General features: G+C 49.6%; 1 long non-coding RNA gene across 1 annotated transcript; it reads left to right on the top strand.

The window, feature by feature from the left end:
- Positions 1 to 5: 5 nt before the first annotated feature.
- Positions 6 to 7,377, top strand: LOC141965266 (uncharacterized). Its single transcript, XR_012634440.1, has 4 exons — positions 6 to 2,340; positions 2,455 to 5,488; positions 5,976 to 6,028; positions 6,889 to 7,377. It is a non-coding gene; the product is annotated as an uncharacterized LOC141965266 (long non-coding RNA).
- The last annotated feature ends 9,340 nt before the right edge of the window (positions 7,378 to 16,717 follow it).

Genomic DNA, 16,717 nt, shown 5'->3' with positions numbered 1-16,717 from the left:
GCTGCAGTGCAGCTGAGGGGTTGGTTTAAAAAGCAGCATTATTGCAAAAAGGTCTGGACATTTGTTGTCAACTCATAACGTTGCTGACTGCTTAATAGCAGGCGCCCGGCTCCCCCCTCTCCTGTCAGTGAGGATCAGGAGGAATTCCGATAAAGCTGTTGCACTGATGTGGTACAAGCCCAGTGTCAGTGCAATCAAACAGTCACAACGGCTTCCCTTAATAAGAGTGTACAGTTGATTTTTTACATAGTAAATTTGCTATGATCTAGGTCAGTGCTTGTGACACCAAATTCTCCTTCCAGATTTGTTTGGTAAGCTTTAAAAAAACCCCACACAATCAAAACTTGCAAGGGTTTTCAAACTTCCAGGCTGTAGAATGTCCCTATCCAGGTTTTGGCACTCAGCTTCCCAAGGGAAAAAAAAAAAAAAAGCATGGATTTATTTTCCAGGTTTATGCTCATTGTCCTTTGCTTTGCGAAGTTGAGAGTAGCAAAGTGTGATTCTGCCCCCTCAAATGTCATTATTTGTGAACTGCGTTTTGCAAACAAGAAGGCTCCAGGGATAGCTGTGGTCAATGAGCACAGGCCAGAGGAGTAACGAGGGACTTGACTTGAAGCGGAGGGTTGATATAATAAACTCGATGTCTGGAAGGAAGGTTAAATACATGGGGGGGTGTGGGGTGGCTCCTTTTCTCTTATTCCAGCAGGTTTTCAGAGCTGAGTAAGAAGGGGTTTTTTCCTTTTTTTTTTTTTTAAAAAAATTTATTTTTTATTTAATCATTTTGTGGTAATAAATTACCAACTTCTCTTTCATTGCAGTGCTCCAGCTTCTAAAAGTAGGACTCTGCATTTCTTTTTCCACCCTGGATCTTGGTTCAGAGCATCAGTCTGGTGTGCTCATGGGCTGGCGTTTGGCCTCGCCTACTTTCAAATTAATTTGATGTGACATGATAAAACTTTGGTGACTAAATAATTTCAGTACTTGGCAAACTATATTTAATGGTGGTTGGTGAGGAGAGCAAACAGTAAAATCTGCTTTCTCCAGCAAGACTCCCTGTGGCCACAAGTCTGTCAGGTCGTATCTCTCAGTGCTGCGTCACGTTAAGTTCCGCTGTGGGATGGTGCTGAGCTGCAGAACCTCCCACCGGAGCTTCAGAGGAGAGTACTGCGGGTTATTGTTATGGAAATGCAGTGTGGTGAGAGGTCTCCGTGTTCCACAGGTGCGTTTGCTGTGAGGCTCTTGGCTATGACTAAATACACAGAGGTTTCCCCAGCAAGAGGCTCGGGCTCTCCCCGTGCTCGCAGGCTGGGCAGCGCTGCCCGAGGCGCCTCGGTGCCCCAAGACCCTTGTCTGCAGCAGACAGACCCTGGAGCTGGTGGGGCAGGTCCCGGCGTGTGCATCCGCGCGCTCTGCTGCCGTATGGCCAATAGGGGATGAAATGTGGAGAAAGACCAGAACGCTTCCCCGAGGAGTTCCCTTCCCCGGGGCTGGCCGGAATCACGTCTCGCCATTGGGTGCAGGCAACTTGTCTAAGAATTCTCTATTTTTCTGAGAAAACATATAGCACCCTATTTGCTAATAAGAGTAATGAATCATTAAATCTAAATTGCAATGCTCAAAAGAAGGACCGTAGTGGAGGTAGAGACATTTTGTCCTTGCTTTCCCTAAAGGAGAGTGCTGAAGCTTCACTATCTCACCGCTCTCCTGCATGGAGCGATTTTAAAGAATCATGAAGTTTTAGGGGACATCGGATCAGGGCCCCGAGTGCCTCCATTGCTATTGTGTTTTCACAGCTGATCTATCATTACAGCAGCTTGCACTCTGTGCAAACCAATTACAATGAATAAGTGTACTCTGATCTAATATTCAAGTCATTTTTTGGCATGCAATCATTCACCAGAACTGCACATAAAACTGGAATTCAATTAATCAGCTCATACAATGAGCCTGCCTCTTGCTATTTTTTCCTAATACATTTTTTCTTTGAATAAAAATGTAATTGTCAGTGCAAAATATCAAACCAGAGCCACATAACAAATAGCTATGGATTTGTAATTAAACCCAATAAAGCCTAAGATGAAGCATAAAAGGCAGAGAGCTAAAATCCAATTAAAAGTTATTATGAGAAATACAATGCCAGTTGTTGGTTTTGTTTTGTTTTTTTTTTTTCAGGCAGAGCGCAACATACTCTGGTTTGTAACAAAACACAGTTATTGGTTTTGATAATGAAATCCAGGGTATGATTCAACGAGTGTGGAGTAAATAGCTAATGGCAAGAAGAGACAGTGACGGATGAGGAAGGCCCAGGAACAGCCCCATTATCTTCTGTTGTAATCAGAGGCAGGTTACAGATATTTCCCCTCCTGTCCATGGGATGCACTTGACTCTGAAGAAACAAGTTATTAATTCTTGTTACCCAGGATGGCATCTGATATTACTTGCATTTATTTTTAGGAGAGAGATTCATTCTGGAAGCGCTTTGGCTATTAGTGCAGGACACTAAGTGTGATGAGTACCCGCAGCAGCCCAGGAATTGCCCATTGCAAGAGGGTGAAGGAGGATCTGCCAAACCCTCTTCGCAGAAGACCCCGAAGGAGGGAGATGGCGGTGACTCCCCACCATCTGCAGCCCAGCCCGTCTCCAGCCCTCCCTGCCGGCTGCAGCTCCTCTGCCCGGGACCGCAGCGCGGGAAGGAGGGAGCCAGGCCGGTGCCTCGGTGTGCCCAGGCCGAGCGCTGCCGGATCCTCCGTGCCCAGAGAGGGAGGAACTCGGAGGAGCTCCTCAGAGCGGGCAAACCGTCCCGGTCCTGCTGCTGCTCCAGCTGCCTTCCCGGTGGCCGTGCTGTGGCCGGGAATCTTACCTGTTCTTGTCTTAGCTGCTCCAGCTTTTAGTGCAATAAACATTCACCCGACCAGAAGGAGGGAGGGAAACTATCTCCTGGTGGTTAGAGCCGAGCAGAGAGGGGAAAGCCCTGCATTTTGGGTGGTACCTAAAAAATACTGCATGTTTTTGAAGAGGATCTGAAGCGTCCGCCAGTCCCGTTATCTCTCCTCACCAACAGGTCAACGCGCTGGTGTTTCACCTGCTCTTTGTACTCACCTTCTCCTGAGCCTAAAAAATACTTCAAAGACCAAACCCACTTGACTGGGTGGCCAGCGGGGACAAGTGAGCAGAGGGTACGCGCGTGGGTGCTTGCTGGGGCTGCTCCATCCCTCCCGACGCTGCCCAAGCACCTGCCGGGAGCAGCCCGTGCCCCGCGGGCCCCCCGCCGCCGCGCAGAGCGCGTGGATCAGAGCCGTGTACGTGCGTGGCTCCAGCGTCGGTGCTGCCTGCCCCGCGAGGTTATTTACAGGGCCTGGAAGCAGCACAGGGGTTTGATCTTCCAGCCGTCGTTCCCAGGACGTTTTACCCTCCCGGTGTGTGTCTGTCCAGGGAAATCGGTGCCGAGACAGGACCAGCCCCGTGTGCCGAGGGGGAACCTTACCCTGCGGTGAGCAGCTGCAGTCTGCAGCGGGGTAGAAGTGGGAAACTGCTGTTCCTGGGAAAGAAGGAAAATAAGAAACCTTCAGCCTTGTTTAAGATTAACTTCATGCGCTAGCCTGACTGCTTGTAATAGTTATTTCTCAAACAGAAATGGCTTACAAATATAATTTTTTTTTTTTTCTTTCACTTTGTTCCCAGTCAGAAAGCTTCTTAGGCATGGAAAATAAATGTCTGAAGTTAACCTAGACTGAAAACAGCCGGACTTTGTGCTTAAAATGGAGGAAAAAAAAAATTAGATCTATCTTCCCAGATTTCTCATTGTTCCAAAATAACTGTAATTATTCCCTTTTTTTGTGTGTGTGTTACTGGGTTCTTTCATTGTGTAACATGTAATTCTCTTAACTAACAGAGAGAATCAAATATGTCTGGCCTTTCATTTCATCCTGTCCCTAATCTTTTTTTAAGATTTGATTATAGGCATGACTCCCTAGTGCCTATTTTGTGTCTTTGTAGCATTAATGCTCTATTGAATAATACCCAACTGCTTTGTTTATTCTTTTCATTTTTGTAATGGCTGTCACTAGTTTTGCAGCTCTGTTGTGTTTCTTTACCTCAATATAAATCCCGTGTCGATCAGCCCCAGCAAAGCTGAGAACATCCGAACAGGATGGAGCAGAGGATCGGTGTGGCCCAGGAGAAGTCCCTCCCTCCACATTGGTGCTTGTTGTGTCGCATCCATGTCGGGACATCCTCTATTTTCATGTTTTTATATCTTGACTCCCGTGACAACCGATGTCCTAACCACCAAGAGATTTATCTGAAGACCCCGCACCCGAGTTCGCCAGTGGGGAGGGGGCCCGGGACATCTGAATCCCTCTCTGATCGTGTGCAGCCTGCTCCTTGCTCCCCTCCACGGGCCAGATTCGAGTGGAGCGTCCCAGTGGTCACACAGGCTGTACCTGGTACGACTCCACCCCAGTAATCTCTGCTGCAAATCCTGGGGGAAGCTAGAGTGCTTTACGAGAAAAAGGTCACCCATTTTTAGTGAAGTTATTTTCAGAAATGTCCAAGGCATTGTGGCTAAACTTTTTCAGACAAACGAGTAAGAGCACAGAACGTGACATCTCCGTCCACCTGGCCTCCTGCAAGCGAGCCACGAGCAGCTGGGAGGTTTGGATGGTGGGAGTCAGCAAGGAAAAGGCAAACCTGATCCTTCAGCGTTTTTCTCTCAGCTGATTTTGGCTGAACAAGTCAGATGAACTGCAGAAAACTTTCCTTTGCCTTTGAAGAAAGGGGCGAGCCCCCTCCGTGTCGCTTCCGTTGCTGCGGGCACGGACCGGGGAGCGGGTCTGTGCCCCTGGGGGCAACCTGGGCCGGGGCGATGCCGCCTCGGCCCCAGTGTGCTGCTCCCCAGGGTGGCTTCTCGACACATCCAACGTGACGTGCGGCTGCCCTTGGTTTCACAGACTCTCCTGGGTGTCTTGAGGACCCGACATCTCCCAGATGCTGATTCCTCGCGGTGGTGAGCGCTCCGTGGGCCGCGGTGGGCAGACACCTCGGCTGTGCGCTTCGCGGAGAAGTTGCGTGAAGGCAGAAGGCGTTTACGGGTTAAATACTGACGTCTTTTGCAGCCGGAATTGGGGATGGGTTTTCACAACAGCTCTTCTGTGCTTGTACGTGTCTGAAGTGGTCTTGAGCTCTTTGGGAAATGCAGCCACTTATGGTGTGACCTTCAAGCAAGCATGAAAAAATTAACAGTCACGGATGCCATGGACAACTCCAGCTGGTCCCAGTTACAAGTAGTAAGCTCTTAGGAAAACCTTGATTAGAATTCAGATATAATACAATCTCTCTTTTTCAGCTGTTATTAGCAACAACAACTGTACCAAAGCAATAGGAAAACGAAGTGACTAGTCTTACCAGCCAGAGAGCAAGAGACAAAAGGCACCTGAAATCAGAGACAGAGCAAGATCCCAGTTTGCACAGCTGAATCTGCTCTCTTTGGGTAATTTTGGGGTTTTTTTGTATTGAAACAAAATACTGAGCACTCAGCCTAGTGACTGTCAAACACAGTTAATTAACATAAACTAAATCGTAAATAACAAGTATTAAAGTAGTCTGGTGTAAACAATAGCAAACAGTAAATTCTGGGTAGAGATTGAATCACAGCATCCAGTTATTTGCGTATTACAGCCATGGCCACCCCTCGGATGTCTTCTGCCATGTAGTAATTCACCTGCTACACAACTGCTGTCTCAAAAAACTGACCCTCATTTAGTAACTTGAACCTCAGACCTTTTCCCTGGTAGTTTATAGCGCTCCTGCAGAGGGACTCATGACATGCAATTCATCCTTGCTTTGCAGGTTCTTCTTTAACAATTAACAGCATTATCAACACTCTTAATATTATGTCAGCTGCACAGTCATTATTCAGGTTTGGTGCCGGGGCTGTAATTGAAACCATCTGTTTGCAGCTTGCTTTCCTGCTCCAGCTTGCAGGTGGAGCTGCTGTCTCCTGCTCCTTGGTATCCAGCAGAGCCCTGAGGTAAGAAAATGCAGTGCTGGAGGTGGCCACATCCCTGTGCTGCTTCCAGACGTGAAATGAGGCTGCACAACTGACGATAAATTGATATATTTATTAAGATACTGTTGACCACAATGACAGCACATGGTTTCTGTAGAGATGTGCCGGCTGGTCTCTTGGTGACTGGGTGTATCCCCTCATTCCCTGGGCTCTCCAGCCCTGGGGCCCTGCTGCCTTCACAAAAGGGGCAGGGCAGGGTGCTCCGGCAGCTCCCTGTGGCGGGGGCACCCGGGTGATTGCTGGTCACTCCAGCACGCCTGGAGCAGCCCTTGGTCACAGCGTGCCCGAGCAGCGACGTGCCGGGCTGGACCCGGCATCCCCCCGCTGGGGTGTTCCAGACTTACCTAAAGGGAAGGGGGGTACTTCAGGGCTTAAGGTTTTGCTTTTGCGGTCCTTGGGGTTTTAAACTGGGACTACCGGGACGAAGGAGCTTTAGTCACTACTTCAGCCTGTAACAAAGCCACAAGGCCAGGGTAGGTCTCCACGGTCACTGCGGGGCAGGTTATTTTGCTGTTGCCTGTTTGTACCCGGTGACGAAACACAACTGTCTGTTTGAGAGCCAGGAAACAAAAATCCTTAGTTTTCACTAAATGAATCTAGACAAAAACAAACTATGCAGTCGACTGTCTTTAGCCTCTGCAGTTTCTGATACGCAAAAAGTTCATGCCCCGTGCTGGGTTTGGTAACAGCCTCTGACCTTTGGGGTGGTCACACTGAACTCCGTCATCCCGCTGGCCAAGTGGGTGGGAACTGAGACTAGTAATTTAAGTTAAGCATAAGTGTTAAGCTTTTAGGTGCTGAAGGGCATGCTTCTGTTGCAGGTCAAGCAGGCAGACCTGAGCTGGTGCTAAACCAGGCAGATCCCACAGAGGTAACAGTGTACCTGCACCGCCGAGGCTCTCGCAGATCCTGCAAAACCAACGCAGAGACGTGGGCACGTCTCCAAGGGGAGCCCATACGGAGCTCGAGCTTTTCTCACCCACAGAGCTAGGAAAATCTGAGCTAGCTAACTGAGCACGGCTCAGTGCATCTGTAGAAGACAGCTGAGTCTTTGAGACTATACCCTACACCCCTACTTTGAGTTCACAGTCTCATTAAAATACCTTTGTCACTTTCTGTTTATATGTTTGTTTGTGTTGTATGTTTACACATATAAAATGTTTGTTAATTAAAAAAAAAAAAAGAAGTGACTTGGCATTTAGAGCCACCCTACGCATTTGAAACAAGCTTTAAAAAACCAGAGGCTTCTGTAACAGACAGTAGATGAACTCTTCTATATTCCCTGTCCTAAAGGACACTATTATAAACTCTGCTGTCAAGATACGAAGCCTCAGGAATGCTGCTCTATAAATCATACCCATTAGTAAGTGTGGTGTCAGTTTTTCCCTGATTTCTGGACTATTTTAAACACGTGCTCAATTATTCTTTCATGTGCTTGAGCACGTGCAGGGTGACACGGTGCTGAAGCCAGCGGCCAGCCCGAGCCCCCACTCGCCACGCTGCAGCCTCCCACTTCTCCCATTTCTCGTCCGAGCAGCCTGGGCGCGAACCCTGACACCCCCCGCGGGCATCTCACTGCTCCCCCGCCTGCGTGGGGGCTCGGACCACCCCTGCACGGCACTGACAGCTGAATTCATTGGCCTCCCGTTAGGGAGCAGCTGTGGCTTCCAAAAGCAAAAATGATGGAAAAGAGTAAACATTCTGTAGTTAAAATTGAGTTAAAATGAGAAACTGGTGCTCACGTCTAGGCAGATAGGCAACAAGTGGATTCATTTAGAGAGAAAATGCACGTTTTTAACAGGGGCTCCATTTGCTGGACGCCGATGGCTTCCACAGTGGAAAGGATAAATTCTCCACAGCCGAGCTGAGGAGGCAGCTAGCAGATACCTGTCTAAGGGTTATTATAAACTTGCATTCAGCAGATAACTTTTCCCTTGAATTGGCTGCACCCCCGAAAATAAAAATTTGTTTTAGACAGAATACGTTGCTTGGGTTTCTTCAGGGCGGAGGGGAGCGCTCTGCTCCCTTCTCCATGGGTGCGAAGACTCTCCTAGGAAGGGCGATACTGGGTCACGGACCTGCCAGCGCTTGGGGTGCAGAGCACGGCGGGCCTGGGGGTGCTGGGGGTGCTGGGGGTGCCCGCTGCAGGCACCGGGAGGGGACACTCTGCCCTCCCTTGGCGGGACTTGTGTCACCCTCGAACGCAGCAACCAGCGCTGCGAGAGGCATCGTCCCCGCGCAGCACGGGCTCCCGAAATGGTGCAGAATTATGCATGCAAGTTGCTTTCTGAAATTAGCTGCACATGTTTATATTAACATGCAAATAAAGCAACTTCAAATAAAACAAAATATGAAAATGTCTATTCATTAAGTTCAGTTTTATGGCATAATTGATTTGTGTGGGGCGTGCACGTCTGGTGCTTACTCTGATTACCTTCCTGACGTTGAAGAAATCCACAACAATGTTACTGATAACAAACCATTTAAACATAGTCAATTAAATTACTGGTAATGCTGAAATGGCTTAATATTGCGTATGAGTTAGTTTAATTTTTATGTAAATTCTACCCCTGATTTAGCAAAGTCTTAATTGTTTAACAGCAGATTAGGCTAAATTATTTTAATTGAATTCTATGTGAATTTTTTTACTTCTGCCTTTAAGGAACCCGTTCATACAGCTTTTCCTTTTGGACGCAGTGCATAGAGAGAACTGGCTGCTGGTGCCTGTTCTTCCAGCTTCACTTTAGGCCGCCCTATCTTTCAAATCCACGTAAAATCAAAATGTTCCTCATTTCACAAGGGCTGTTCAAGTCAGAAAGATAAATACTGCATTTGGAAATGGAACTGGAGGAGAGCAAATGAGGCCTCAGAGTTTGGGGACACTTATTCCTGAGGTTGAGTACTGCGAGGGGTTTGTCTGTTTTTTGTCTTCCTCAGCTGGATTTTTGCATTGTTGAGATTCAGATTCCTTTGGATTCGTGCCACGGCACCTCTGATGCATATATATGTACGTACATCTACATACACAGTGCTGAAGTTGTTTAGGCTGCAGACGTCAGCAGTGGAAGGACGAGGAGTGTTGAGGCCAGGGCTGCCCGTGCAGCGAGGAGGGGGAAGGGGCAGGGCTGTGTGAGCGCCGCGGCAGCCGTCCCCCCCTTGCTGGAGCGGCACCCCCGGCCCGACCTCCTGTCTTCATTTGTCAGATGAAGGCAAAGCGATCTCGGATGGTCGGTGACACAAGGATATGGGTTTTCTTTTCTGATGGCCTATGGCTACATCCCACGATAAACTTTGCTTTCCCACTTCTCCAGAGCTCAGAGATGCCAGTTGTCCCTGCCCCCCCCAGATTCCTCCTGGTATTAGTGAAGAAGTGATCGTAAATTTTATTTCCTGGCACTACGACTCAGGATTCCTTTTTTTATTATTTAGGTGACGTGTTGGATTTTGAACTGTTCCGTGCCGACAGCTTGCTTAGAAACAGCATCTAAATGGCACATAAAATGTTGGCACTGCCAGAATCCATTTCCATGGGCTCGATTTTATGTTTCCATGTGACTCCCTGCTAGCTCCGGAAGGCTGGAATCAGGAGCAGACACTAAATCCGGGACTTCTCGCGGCAGCACGGGCTGGTGCAGGCGGTGCTGTGGCAGTGGCTGGTCAGAGGCAGCGCGAGGAACCGGCCGTCGGGGGAGCGGGTCCCCCCGTCCCGCCCGAGCACCGGGAGAAGCTTCGCAGCGGCTGGCTGCAGTCAGAGCAGCATGAGGGGGGCCAGGAGGCCTTCCCTCCCAGGGCCTTGCCTGCAGGTGTCCTGATTTCCCTGTGCACAGGAGGATCTTGTACGGAAACCTGCCTGAATGTTTTTCCAGTAGAATAGAGAGAGGATTGAAGCTATGTAATTTTTTCTCTTTTTTCCCTTTTATTTTTTTTTCTTTTTTTCTGTCTTCGTAATTCATCTTTAAACTTCTGGCAGTCTGTCTTTGAATATCTAGAGACGCTTTTTCTCGTGGAGCGCGGTACGGTCGCAGCAAAGGCAACAGAAGTTCACACGGCATCTGCCCACGTTCTGCTGCTTTTCTCCTCTCACTCAGAAATGGAATTTGTGTAAGTCACATGTGAACGCCAGCTTATCTCAGCTAGCGTGTCACCTGGGCCACCTGAGACGTGGCTGCTCACCCCTCATCCGCTCTGACCCCCCGAGCCGTGACACCATCCTCCCCCGGCGTGTCACCGCCGCCCACCCCCGCGGCCCAGGCCCCACCGGCTCCCCGCTCCCCGCTCCCGCCGCTCCCCCACTCCTCTCCCTCTGCCCTCGCACGTCTCTGCTCATCCCTGCTCGACGCCCTGTTCCCACCTGCCCCCCAGACGCCTCCGCCGAGCCTCGGTGCGTGGCCAGGGCTCCCCGTCCCCGCGACAGGACGGGGGGTGCGGCTCTGGGGCCCCCGGGCACGGGGGGGCACTGCCACCCGCTGCCACCCCCCACCCGCCAGGGGGGCGAGCTGCCGAGATGGGATGTGCGGGGTACGGGGGCGGTGATGTGATCTGTTCTCTTTGGTTCTCTAAGCTTTGCTTTCTGTTTATTTTTTCCCTCTCTCTTTTTTCTTTAATTATTCTATTAGTACAATATTTTAAATGTCTTAACCAAAATAATGTCAAAGGATTTTTACTTTGGTATGCGTGCCAGCAATAATCACTGCTAAGCCTTAAACAATTGTAATAAAGTAAGTGTCTTGCTGCTAATGATACTTCATTTGTCTTAAAGATGCTTTAGCAGAAGCAGTTTCTACAATTATTTCAGCTAACGCTTATCTGTTATGTCAGATTTTGAAATCAAAGTACATGCACGGAAAATCCCAACCCGTTCTGCCTTCCTCGGCCCCAGCAGCGTCGTCCCGCAGCCCGTGAGCACGGCTGGTGCACGGGGATCACGCGGGGGGGTACAGCCGCCTGCAGGGGACACGAGGGTGAACCCCCAGAGCCCAGCGCCGGGGAACGACCCTCACAGGAGCCTGACCCCAGAGGAGGCACCCGAGCCTCTTGCTATGGAGCTTCCCTTTCTATTCCTCTTTTTTTTTTTTTTTTTTTTTTTTCATTTTTTATGTGCATATAACTCCTCACTGGTAAGAATTCAGTTCTGGGGCAAAGACGGTGGGCAGGCTTTCCTTTGGTAAACATGCCAAAAAGGCAAAAAAAGGAGGTTTGGGTTTTTTTTGTTTTCAAGAGAGAGGAGTCACACTGCTGTCGTTCTGCACTGCAGCTTTGGGCTTCGGACACAACTCCTTGATGAAAATCACTCCCCGTTTCTCCTAAATAATTTTTGTAACAAGAGTTCTTGGATATCATTGGCAAGACTGTTTCTAACCCGTAACTTTTCAGATCCAGACTAAATCAAACCATTCAGATGGAATCCCTTCTGCAATAGTAGTTACCTGCATAAATCAATCGGAATTCTGTACTTTTGGCACCTGTTTCCTTGGGGTGGTTTCACGTACCGCGTCACGCCTGAAGAAACAAGGACTGTGCTGTGCTCACCAAAGCCTGAAGATGATGTCACGGAGTCCGTGCAGGTCCCCAGCTCAGCACGTGCTGACCAGAGGCTGCTTCGGGGGTGTCCTGCCTGTTCCCCCCTCCAAAGCTGAGCGATACGTCACCTCCCACATCTCAGCAGGGCACTTCTGGAGCTTGGGCAGCACAGGCAGCAAAGGAGACCCCCCAGACACACACCGGGAGACCCCTCGTGACTACCGTGTGAGCTTCTCTGGCCACTGGCCGCCAGCTGGGGTAGCCTGGAGCCGCCACACAGCCCCTGCATCCCTGGAGCCGCGCTCCCTCCTCCCTGGGCTCCCCCAAAACTCCGCCTGTGCCATAGCCAAAGCACCTCAAACCGGGCACCGCGGATGCATCCTCCCCCCACCCGCATCCGAGCTGCTCATCTTCCTCACCTCCGGCCTGCCCCAGCTCGGAGAGGAGACGGGACGGGGGAGAGGGGAAGGGAGCGGAGCCGGGGGAGGAGGATTTCTGCTCTGCCAGCAGCTTTGGAAGCTCCTGCGGTTTTCAGGGGAGATGGCTCGACCTCAGTTCCAGCATTTGGAGTCTGCAGCCCAGTGGGCTACCGGGGGGCTCTGGCGTGCAGCCCAGGCAGGAGCCCGGGGCCGCTGTGGCGGGGGGTGCCCTGGTCCCCTTGGAGCACGGCGTGGGGCTCCGCTGTGGCCCTTCTCCAGGCCTGCTGCTCTGCTTGCAGAGCTTCAACAGGGCCAGGCTGCTCACAGGCTTTATTTTCAACTAAAAAGTGAAGGTAAATCAGGAAAAAGAGGAAAAAAAAACACCACAAAACTTGAGCATTAGTTTTTTTCTTAGATACTAATCAAATGCTTGCCTGGAGTAGGTGCAGAAGGTGGTGTCAGACCCGTCCTGCCTTCTTAGTCCCACCTCACATGTACAGTTCATCCTTACAGAGTGTTTAAATGTCTCATAATCTTATTCTATGTGTTCTATAATCTAAATAGCTTTATCATTGCACTTTGTTACAAACCAGAGACGTATGTCATTTTTGAAGGGAGGAATGAAGGCACAGAAATTATATCTACAGAAGGAGCTTGGTCACCAACTCCTACCTATTTGCCACATTAGATCTGCAAAACTAAAACGTTGATCCTGAAAACCTCCACTCAGCTGTCACCATTACCAAACAGCATCTTACAGATCTGCTAATCCGAACAGAAAAGGAGGAGAAGTGAGGGGCATTTCCATTTAAAGCTCCTGAGCTGGCAGAAGCCTGGAAGGACGCTGGGGCACCGCCGGTAGTCAACGCACGTAGGGGTGCCCAGAGCCACAACTGCTTTTTTACTGAAAAAGTTTTATTTTTTTGCCAGGAAAGGCTGGATCAGGTGATCCTTGAGGTCCCTTCCAACCTGTTATTCCATGATTCTATGACTGTGTGGCTCGGCTTTCTGCAGGAGCTGGGGCCCTCCCAGTCCCACAGGAACTGGCTCCGTCTGCGGGTGGTGGGACAGGGGGGTTCTGCAGCATCTCATTTTCATGGAGTCACAGAATCATCGGGGTCGGAAAAGCCCTTGCAGCTCCTCCAGCCCAACCACGACCCTCCCCCTGACCGTCCCCAACTCCCCCAGATCCCTCAGCGCTGGCTCAGCCCGACTCTTCAACCCCTCCAGGGTTCCGGGGACTCCCCCCTGCCCTGGGATTCTGTACCCCGCCGTTATTTCAGCGTGTGGCCCCAAATCCTGACACCGGCTGCACGGATCTGAGGGAAGGAAACAAAACATTCATCGACACAGAAAACCTCAAGGTCAAGCTGTGGCCTTTCGGGTTAGTCTAAGGAATGTCCCCCAGGGAAGCGGGGGTCTATGGAAGGACGCACCCCCACTCCCTTGCAGTTGTATTGACAAACTCCTCAGACCTCAACGGGGGAAACTGGGCTGAGTGAAACCAAATGTTTCCCCTCCAGCACAAGTTCCGCTCATCACTGGCTCTGTTGTTTAAGCCCGATACTTTATGGCTCTGTTGTGCTTGCCTTGCTAATGACTTCTCCCTTGCCACTGAGGTGGTACCAAGGACTGATGAGAGGTGAGCGTTTCTGGGGGGACTGTTAAGACACATGAATTTAGTCAAAATCTCTGGGAACAGAGGAAAAACCAAAGGTGGGCAGGGTGAGTACTCAGTTGGAACTCGGGCTCCCCCTTTCCCCTCCTCTCTCACAGAAATGAGTTCCTCCTCGTCTAGTCTGCTAATCAGCTGATAAATTGAATTTAAAAGGCGACAGAAACTTTTCTGTGGGGTGCACCCACCACCCAAGATTACCGGACCCGAGGCAACGCTGGATCCAGGGGTGGTGGTCCAGATTTCTTTGACTCTTCTTTCTCTCCTTTCTTTTTCTTTCCTTTCTTTTCTTTCTTATAGATTTACAGGATACCACGTTCCTTATTATCCTTTTCCAAGTTTAAATTGTTTTCTACATTTTAACCTGTCGTTTGGTGTCATTTCACCTTAATTTAACCCGAGGGGACCACAGAACCATTGCGACTCTCCGGGCTTCCAGTCCGGGTTGTGATACCGACCCATCCCAACTGGAGATTATATTATATATTGGAGACTTAAATAAAAGCCAATATACTTGGCAACAACTGCTGATGGCAAAGTCTTCCACAGAAGAAACAAACTGTTGGTAGTTTGACGTTTATTTAGTTGATTGATGACATTTGTAATATTGCTTGTCTGAATTTGGGGGAATTTTGAGTGGCAATTTTAAATACTGCTTATCAATCACTTTGAAATCAAATGTTTTTGTAGAGTTGCAACTCTAAACAGGATTTGACCTGTAATTTTGAAATGGTTTTATAAAAGCTTCTGAAGTATTCAACGTAAAAAAAATTGCACTAATTAACTTAATTGGCTAACTGAAGCTACCTGGCATTAGGAGTGTCCCAGGAAGGGTATAAAAGGGCCCCCTGGGCCAAGGGGGGGTCTGTGCAGCTGGTGGTGGAGATCAGTGCTGATCCACGGTTTCTGAAAGCTGCTGGACTGAAGGAACCTTTGTTGTTTGAGGTTTGTTTCTTTTAAACATTTATATTTATGTTTTAAAAAGTTGTGTAGATGCTGGAGCAAACTTATTTTTAGATCCATTTAGGAGCGTGTTTTTCTAAGGCTCTTGTTTCCCAGATCCATTAAAGAGCTTTCTGGGGAAGCTCTTGCATCTCGGTGCTCCCTGAAGATGGTCCTGAGAGCCCCTGGTAGTGCATAAAGCTCTGGAAATGAGCAGATGAGACTGTGATTCATGACTGCTCTCCTAAATGCATTGAAAAGTGATTAGTGGTGATGGGTAATTGGGATATATTTCAGTGAAGAGCCTCAGGAATTTTTCTTGAATTTGGGGCTGAGTGATCGTGCAATCCCAGGTACTAAAGATCCCGCTAATTTGTTCACCTGATGATTAATACTTTAGGTTGCTGGTTACACGTAACTGACTGAGGAAAAATTGGCTTGAGGAATGGAGAGATAATATTTTGGACATGAAATATGTTCCTATAAAATTCTTCTTTAAGAAGAAAAGAAGGACTTTTGAAATCTGACAAATGAAAGCGTCTTAGGCATGGTATTCCAATATCTTCAAATAAAGTTAGGATTTTGTTATTTTTCCTCAAGGAAACATTTAGATTCAGATGAATCAAAAAATGTTAATTTAGTTGCAGACTTATTAATTGGGAAGGATTCTGCAGACCTTGGACATAATGACTTTTTCCAAATGTCACTGCATTACCCCTGGCTGTGTGAAATGGCCTCGGGGTCACTTCGCACCTGGTGCCTCAGTTTCCCCTCAGCGAAGCGTTTGGCAGCTCTGCGGGTTCCCCTGGCTGGGGGTACAGGTGGGGTGGGTGGGAGCGCTGCTGTGGCCTGGCCAGGCTTTGCCTCTGTAGCGGTGGAGGAGTGGAAAGAGTTCGAGGGTGGCTCTTCGGGGGCACTTCAGTGTCCTGTGGTGTGCTGGGGGGCTGCTCCAGTGAGTGCCTGCACGCTGGTCTGGGGGGCTCAGGCAGTTAAGCAGGACAACAGTCTTCAAAGACCCTAAGTAGGTGTTTAATCTATCTAAAGAATGCTTATTTAGATCTCTTTAATGGAAGCAGCTGGAATCTGAGGTCTTTGTGTTCTATCTGCATCATTTCCCAAGCCGGAGATGTCCACGGACAGAGGTGAACTTTCTGATTTCACCCTTGCCCCTGTCCATGTGCTGCTGTTCTTTGGAAATAGTACAAAAAATACATGAAATCTTTTTCTTTGAACACCAGATGCAGTGATGTGGAGGCCTTGTTAAGGATGGGAATGGGCTGTTGGCAAAGTTTACTTGAGTAATTACTGCAAGGGGACCTCAGCCCTGAGCCCAAGGCTTGAGCTTATGTTCGTAAATCAAAAGGCACCACGTAGCTTATGTGTGTCTGGATGGCTTTAAGGATCTCCTGCAACCTTTAGAGGTTAGCCCAGTCCTAATTGCTACCTAATTTCATTATCCATCATCGCGGGCGTAGAGCTGCCCTGGCTGTGGGTAGCTGGAGCTGCAGCTGAGCCCCAGGGGCTGCATTTGTCTGCTGAGGCTTCTGGATTTTTGCTTGCACAAGGACTGAGTGATGGGAGGTGGCTGGGGTCTGCTTTATTCCAGCTTTGTCTTTTCGAGGGGCGCTAAGCGAGCCTTGGGAAACCTGTCCTGAACCTCTTGCTCTGTAAGCTCTGGTCCTGCGAGGGCAGCAGCTCTGGGGGAATAATCCCAGCTGGGTCTCTGGCTGTGAGCATCCTTCTCCCGCTGGGGAGGGCCGGGGCATCAGCCAAACCCAGCAGGATCCAGCTCCACTGAGTGTCACCCGCTGGCAGAGCGGGAAGTGGGGTGCTGGCCCCCCGAGCCCCCCCACCCAACGAGCCCAGCGAGGCAGGGGCTGCTCCGTGCTCTCGGCAGGGAGTTTTGTGGGGGCCGTCACACGGCTCGATGGCAGCGCCGATTCCACACGCTGAGCAGTCGCGAGGCCGCTCCGGGAGCTCAGGCGGAGTGTCGCTGCTGGAGGTCTGGCCCTCACAGGAGCCTGACCCCAGAGGGGCTGGGAACAGGTTTTTGGGGTTGTGTGTTTGCACGTATCCACAGAAATCTCCTCTGAT

This window comes from Athene noctua, chromosome 12, assembly GCF_965140245.1.
Source record: "Athene noctua chromosome 12, bAthNoc1.hap1.1, whole genome shotgun sequence".
Lineage (NCBI taxonomy): Eukaryota > Metazoa > Chordata > Aves > Strigiformes > Strigidae > Athene > Athene noctua.
The sequence above is the reverse complement of the archived record's forward strand: the minus strand, read 5'-3'. Positions and strand labels throughout refer to the sequence as shown.